The 8,332-nt window shown below is 35.6% G+C and overlaps 1 non-coding gene across 1 annotated transcript; it reads left to right on the forward strand.

Annotated features, from left to right (window-relative positions):
- Positions 1-536: 536 nt before the first annotated feature.
- On the forward strand, positions 537-609 carry Trnar-ccu (transfer RNA arginine (anticodon CCU)). Its single transcript has one exon. It is a non-coding gene; the product is annotated as a tRNA-Arg (tRNA).
- The last annotated feature ends 7,723 nt before the right edge of the window (positions 610-8,332 follow it).

Raw genomic sequence — 8,332 nt, forward strand, 5'->3', positions numbered from 1 at the left:
GCTTACGGTTTTACTAACGGTGCGTTTTGTTTTCGAGTTATGTACTACCCGTGCCAATAAAGAATGGGATTAGATATCGCGACAGCTGTATTTACCTCTCGCTCATACACTTTAGCACATGAGCGAGAGTTGAATACAGCTGTCGCGATTTCTAATCCCATTCTTTATCGGCACGGGTTGTAGTGCCAAAATAAATCTAGACCATAGCAGTCTCAAAAACCAATGCTCCATAAATGTATGCAATGCATGTAATTGCAACTTGACAGCTGATTTCGTTAAGAAATAATAAGTGACACAAAAAAACATGGAGATTGGTGATTTTGTTATTCCTTGTTTATAGAATTTACACAAAATCTGAATCAATCAATTACTTACTGTCATAACGGTAAGGGTTGTTATTTCATAAGGGGTAGAAGATAAACTAAAAATGGAATATGTAAAATGGTGGAAAATATGAATCAACCAAGAAGTATCATGTTTCAACAAGGGTAGTACCTAATTTTGTAGGCTCGAGAAATTTGACAAAACCTCACGCAGCCCCTGTGGCCTAATGGATAAGGCATCGGCCTCCTAAGCCGGGGACTGTGGGTTCGAGTCCCACCAGGGGTAAATGTTTCTTTTAAGTCCTAGAACATGTGAATTTATTTCAATTTTTACAATGGAAAAATGAACAAAGAAGTATTTTTATAGGTATCTATATGCATAAAGATAAATCCTCATAAGAAATACAATTTATTTTCGGATAATTTCTAGCTCTACCTTTGTACTCTTATTTTGTTTGAATCCTTTGAAATGTGGAGCCTTTTTCTGCGGTACGAGTATAAAAATAATGTAAAATGCTAATGTAAGTAATTCGTTAGCTGTTCTTGCTATAAAGCTTTTATATTTAGGATTCACTCTCAGACGATTAGCATGTTATATATTTTTTGGATTTCGCCGAAAGGAACATAACAAAATAGACTCTACAGGATTCCGAAAATAGCAGAAATATGGATGGAAGAAATAAAAAGTTTGTAAAAAAACATTTCGGATAAACATTCATCCTATTTAGAACAATAATAAATAAAGTGAATAAATGAATATAAACATAATTTTGAACACTTCAAAGGATTATTCACACTTCTCTTCGTAGGAATAACCAAATCCCCGTGAATCAGACTCTAATTCATTTTATATCATTTAATATTTGAACGTACGATCATTTATTTGACGTTTTTATGTTCTTTACGACTTCATATTAACAAAATCCCTTTCATCGTGCACGCACACTATCAAACTAGCAGGTTTATGTATACCTAAGTGTATTATAATGTTTCTACCTAAAGTTTAATGGCCGACCGCGTGTAAACACGAAGTGCAGGTATCGGTGCGTGAGTGTGCGTGAGATGTGCGTGTGTGCATAGGCTGTCTGCGACCTTGGCGAGGGTCGTCTGAAGCCTGAAATTCTGACTGAATTACGGCGTGCGATGCGGCCGGCGTGGGAGGGGGAGGGAGGGTGCAAAAGAGATGGGCACAGGTCGATATTCAAATTTTAATCACAGAACAATGCGTCGCATATAATATTTCTGTTAAAATTTTTATATTTTTTGAATGGTTTGCTTGTTTTGCAAAATTATTGTAATTGAAACTTTTTGATGTTTTTTTTATCATCAGTTTTTCCTTTAGAAAGACTTCGAGACGGTTTCTTGGATAGTTTTTATCTTCCAGTTCAAAGTTTATTTCTAACACCTTTGACCGCACAACTGTCTATCATAATTTTAGTGAACATCTACGAATGGGCATTTCGTTAACAAAAAGTTTGTCAAGGGTATAAACTCTCATAATTCACATTTTAGAAAAGAATGGACAATTTTGATTTAGTTGCCTGATAGCACTAGTACTAGGTTAATATTTTATCCTATAGAAAAAATAACCAGTGGTTCGACTTGAACCTTGATACGTATATAACTCTTATATCCGATTTTCAAGTATAATTTCATAAAAATACATAAATACGACCCCCAATATACAAACTCTGAGAATCCTTCTAAATGCGCCCTTTGTATTTCGTAATGGAAGACTCGAATTTCAATCACGAAACAGAGTTCCGCAAACAAATTCGAAAACCCCAATCAAACGCCAGTTTTTCGATTAGCGACAAACAAGGAAAACGGCTCGCTTAATTAATACAGAGGGTCCTTCTTGAAAAAATATTTTGCAAAAACTTTACACGACTCAAAATATACCTCCAAGTGATGAGATATAAATATTTTAAAAGAGGCAAAAATAAATTTTAACTTGCAACGAGTATTACAAACACTTTGCGGGTAGAAGTGCTATGTCCTTGTTTTTAAGCCAGGTTAGGCTAGGCCAGGATCTATTTGAAGACCTTACATGCCAAATCCAATGCGAAAAAAGTACCTAAATTGAAACCTAAAATGACCTCTTGATGACAATCTTCCTCCTCAAAAAAATGTCAGCTACCCAAAAAGTCTTCAGCATAACTTACCTTACGCACCCCTAACTGTCTTCAGCCACATGTTCATGTTATCCACATAGTGCCAAAATTGGATTTAAATAAAATTGATTAGGTTGGGGTCCCTCCGTAATGGATCCTATAGATTGATCCTCTGACCATTAAACGGTTTAACACGAATCTAAGGGTAAGCCGTTAAGGTAAGCCCGTTGGCCAATTTATGTTTAAGAACCAATGGTAAATTGTCTGGAGTTTATAGGTAGGTAACTGTCCTTTAAAAGTACTTATTAAGGATACGGATTATAACTACATATTGGTCAGCAGAAAATAATAAACATTACATGTAAAAAATGCTTAACATCTACGGAACCATTATATGTTTTTATTACGTCGCTTCTTAAATATAGATTTTTAATTCAGTAAATAATTAAACAAAGTAATCGTCACTATCAATATAACCGCCACGTCAATGTCAACTAATAAAGCATTTCACTAAAACCATTAGCGCCAAACTTAAGGTATGTCTACGCTTCAGGACCTACATCAAACCATTTCTGTCTGTCACTTCAGGTTTCCAATGCATTTATCATTGTAACAACATTGTCTCTTCCAATATTCCGTACCTGCAACACGAAACCAATCTTACGTCTTATCAAATAAAGTTGTAATTTAAATGTTGTTGTATCTCTACTGTAGAATATTGGTCGACTACTAGAGCTGAGTTCAGTCGACCTCTGACGACGGCCAACGAACGCCTATGACATTGGCCGGGACACGGGTAGGCCCCACACCCCCCAAAATATGCCTCTAACTTCCACTCCCTTAACGATCCACCCCCCACCGGGTGGGGGATGAATTTCACAAAAATCGCCGCCAGCAGACGCATTGTATGCGTTGAAGAAAGGGTGGGGAAATCACCACCCGTTAAACCGTATTTTACGTCAACTACGAATATACTAGAATAGTACATGAGTCTGGTTTGTATTTTTTTTACATTTACTGGCTTAACACGCGCTATTAAATTATTCATACTTAATGATGATTAATGATGTACGTAAAGTTTTGAGTTTTACAGGGAACGCCTATTGAAGGTACGAGGTCGTTGAACTGTGAAGTTTTTGTTGTGATTTAAAATTTTTGTTTAAGGAAAATTATTTAGAATTTAAGAATCAATAGGAAGGTGTGTCTACCAATTGGTAGGCGTTACCACGTTGTGACACATGACGTGTTTCAAGTTTTTCTGTGTTATAAGATTTTAAAATAAATATTGGGCAGATTTTAAATGTGTGAGTTGGAATCTTTTAGTTATACATAAAGCAACGTAAAATAATTTTTATATTACACCTTTCACACACCGTCGACTAGCCTCGTGGCTAGAACCACTAATTGACTACGTTTTGGTACTTCTACGATCAGGTCAGCAGTCCAGCATGGTGACCATTGCGCCATCAGCGGGGTCGAAGTTGAGGTAAGAATGCGAACTTCAGAAGGTTGGAATGTATACGAAGTACAAATACTTATCCTGATTACTATACCTCAATTCAAGAATGAAAAAATCCAGTACATTATATTTTGTCAAAATAAATATTAAAAAATAAAGTATGCACAAAAGCGCCTCCTATCAGACTTCATCTAAACTACATCAAGTGAAACGGTAATACCGCCATCTATCGACGTTATGTGGAACTGTTTAGCCATGATGATTGTTCCGGCTTTCCCAGGTTTCTGTATTGTCCGCTAGATGACGCGACAATGAGGCTTAAAGCTTGGAATATGTGGACGGGGTTTGGATTGGTCTCCAGCCGGGGCCGCGGGATTGTTCGAAAGAGTTACCGCGGCCTTGATACACATAAGGCTCCAGAAGGAACATGATGGGCTTAAGTCAAACACTCCATCACACTGCACCCACAGCGGGAGGGGTCATTTGATGACTTCTCAAAAAAATGTTTAGGTTTGTTATTGTTTGGTTTGTCTATAAATAAAAGGGAAGTGTACATAAGTGTCCGACTGTATAGTGACCGAGAAACCTTAAGGTCATTAGTGCAGTGACACGGTAAATGTACCGTATATCAGTTCAGCTCCTTATTAGGATCCTAACAAAGAACAGGATATAACAAAAAAAACATTGCGTTTGAGGTCTTGTTGCAGACACTTCCTAACCGAAATAAGAAACCATACAGGTCAAACAATGATTTACTTTAAAGTTAAAGAAACCTAAAGTCCTATTTTTTCTTAGATTAAGAAGCTGTAGAACACATAATTTTTCAGATTATCGAAGGAATTTTATATGTTTCTACATAAACATTTCAGACCTATAGTTTCAGCATTATCTTTCAAAGCCGTATAGAGTGATGGTATAAACTAATTTATACTAATAGTCCTGAAATTTTTGCTATTTAGGATTTGCTATTTAATTATTTAATAGAGTTCATACTAAAAGTATTCACGCTCGGTTACCCTGGGCGACGCGATCGGAGGCCATCAAATGTCGAATATAGCCACGCACAATTAAGTTTCATGTAAATAACGTAGGTTGTTGAACATTTTGAACTGAAGCTAATGAAAACATGGCAGGCATTAAAGTAAACTGTTATTATGCCAGTACGTAGTATAAGTGACTTTTTTGAATATTAAAAAACAAAGACCATGACCTTACGCAAGTTACGTAAAGTATCTTACGCGGAGTCGAACCAACAGCACAAGAGTTTCAGAAACAAAAACACCTATTATGGAAACTTGACTTGCCAAACAAACAACTACATAATAATCTAGAATAAAAGGAAATATACTAGCATTGGTATAATTAGAAATCCATATTAAATCTTTTCTTTAAAGTCTATCTTCAACCGCATGAACCTCACAGTCCGCCGGATTAAACTTCAGTGATGTAACAGCGAAGTGGCGTTTCGCAAACGGTCGTCAGTAGTGCGCGGGCGCCGAACCTTATGTAACGTTTTCTTTAGAGCAGACCCGATTACCCTCATGTTAGTAATGTTCGGTTTATTTATTAAGGTCAACGATAAATACCTGAAGTTAGAAGTCGCTGATGAACTATCTAGATTGCCTTTTGTTCGTCTGAGAATGGAGAAAGACGGAAATGAGAACAGTCTTAATTTAAATGGTCTCATACCAATGTTTTACACAATTTGCATCTGTTTGATCATCACATAATGCCTCTAATTAATGTATGGTGGATTACATGCATGTTTTATAGGGCAAACATATTGACGTTAGATTAATTTGTGGCTGTTACTTATTCACCTTTAGAACCCATAATTTTTTACCGACATACAACTTAAGCCCAGTTTACAATCAACGGTACTCTGACCTATCGTATGTGTCGGTAACCTATCAAGTAAATATACCTCCCCGACACAATAATGTTACAAATATTTATCAATCCGCAATGAAGACAATAGTTTATTCTGAATTGCTGATAAACTTTGAATTATAACAAATTCTTCGTTATTCAGACAATGAGCCTGGGAACTGAGTATTATAGTCTGAGATATTCTGAGTTTATTTTGTAAACATTGGCCGCTATTGATGCTGTATATTGGAGAAATTGAAAATATAGTCGTAATAATAAAGCAATTAATAGGAACGGAGTAATGAACATAACCATGGTTATCACGTACAACCATGATGTTACTAATGTCATTATGCGTAACAGTTTTACAAATGTTCCGTGTCCGAAGTTCATGTTCACCATGTTTTTTTCTTTGAAGCGTGACACGACTTTCGAAGACGTTTGACAACGGAAAACAAATCCAAGACCTCATTTTCAGAAGACGTCCTTCAGCCACAAAAACAAGAAGCCAGTAAGCCAGACAGTTTTAGTTAATTAACCAAATGAAGTCTCAGATTGCGGACATGTGTAACATCCCGGTTCTATTAAGGTTAACAGCACATTACGTGTGTCGTGCTGTCAATGTTAACCAATTCATGAGTCAAGTACTTAATTCCAAAAAGTGATTATCTTGTTAAGACATCAAGATTGGAGGAGGAAATTAGTAAATTGGAAGCAGATAGAGGATCGCGATGTTCACGATAGCGTCAATTAGGAAAGCGGTTTTATGAACGCCTACGGACGGTGCTTCCATTGACAGTAAAAATAGACAAATAATTGGACCATTCTGAGAAATACAGGGAAGAGGAAGGAAGCCTGCAAACAGACGCTTCCATAGCATTTCATTCCTTACTTATCTATAATACTTATATTTGGAACTGCCTCTGTAATACTTATAGATGAAACTTTTTATAAAGATTCAGTCTGTTACTGAATCTTTATAAAAAGTTTCATCTCTTCTGTTATAAAATTGGGGCCCTTTTTATCAAAATATATTTATTTAAAAAATACCTTATTTTATTCAAGAATTATCACACGCTTTGAAATCATCAGAAATTACATATGGCTATTATAATACTCGTTATTCCTGATGTTAATCATAATACACGTGTAAAACATAATAAATGAACATTCCACATTCGCAATACATAATTTGAATGGCAATTAAAATTTACATCAATCCTTAGTACCTATGTAAGTATTATTCGTTAAAATTAACTAATTCATTCGTGACAAAACGTCCATGTAATACAAACTATGTTTTTGCATTTAATTGCAAGTGAAACAGCGAAAAATCTCATTTCACACTGGGTAAAAAATACGAATTTGTAAATAGGAACTTAGGTAAGGTAAGAGAGGTTTTTTCAAGAAGCACGGGCTTTTCTTTGGACTAAAAGAAATGCGTAGTAACGCACTAACAGTTATGTTTCAGACTATGTACCCCGAAACTGATTCTCTTACGCTTCTTACGATCAACATAAAACTAGAACCTTCGAAAGTTCACTGAAGTAACATTATCTGTGAGAACCCTTTACATCGCAACCTTTCTGCTTCGCATCGAGAACTAAATATCAGGCAATAAGGAACTGAACAAATGCCATGGATCTTCCATTAAGCGCATAGAGCTCACTATACACGTATAAATAGGTAGGTTACATACGGAATGCAATAGTTATGACGTAATCTCTAGCGTTTGGTACCCGTCGTGAGCACACAGTCTTAGCATTAAGAAATGTTACATTTATGTAACCGATAGAGGATTTACTCTATTTTATTTGTTTTAAAGTTGTAGTTAGTATGTTGTGTTTGAGATTAGTAGAAATATTAAAAATAGGCTGTATAATAATTATTTCGCCTAAAATCATACGTCAAATTGTCCAAGCAACGATAACAATGTTACTGTAGACTTAGAGCGTCTTAATTTCATATTAAAATTGTATCTACGGTGAAAATATGAATATTAACAAATAAGAAAAAAAAAATGATCCGGCCATATATCACCATCATAATTTTCAAGGTCTCTTACGTAATTAATTATATAAGTATTTGATGTTGGTCATCAATTGGTCACATAATAGCCCTTGAATAGGAATTTCGGCCATTAACTCTATGGTAATCTGTGCTTCTACGTAAGTTGGACACGTGTCTAAATATGTCCACTTTCAATACAACCGGTATGATCACTTTTATGGATTCAAAGGTACACATAGCTTGACCTCTGACCCTGATAAAAAGAAACTGGCCAGGGACGAATGGGCCCTTCGAGTTCCGTATCAATTGTCTACAAAAATGTATCCGAGACTTTTTTGGTGACGCCTAATTTAATTCTCTTTTAAGAATGTGCAGGTTTTTCTGTTCAAAGAGACGTTAACTGGTACCGTCGATTGTTTCGGAATATCACTAGGACTTCAGTATTTCTCAGAATTGCGTAAAATACCAATTAATATTAAGTTAAGCAAAGCGTTAGAAGTAAAACAGCTAAAAAACTAAAAAAAAATTTATTATGGCCACTTTTTTTTCAATGGCTC

The sequence above is a fragment of the Helicoverpa armigera genome, chromosome 9, assembly GCF_030705265.1.
Source record: "Helicoverpa armigera isolate CAAS_96S chromosome 9, ASM3070526v1, whole genome shotgun sequence".
NCBI lineage: Eukaryota > Metazoa > Arthropoda > Insecta > Lepidoptera > Noctuidae > Helicoverpa > Helicoverpa armigera.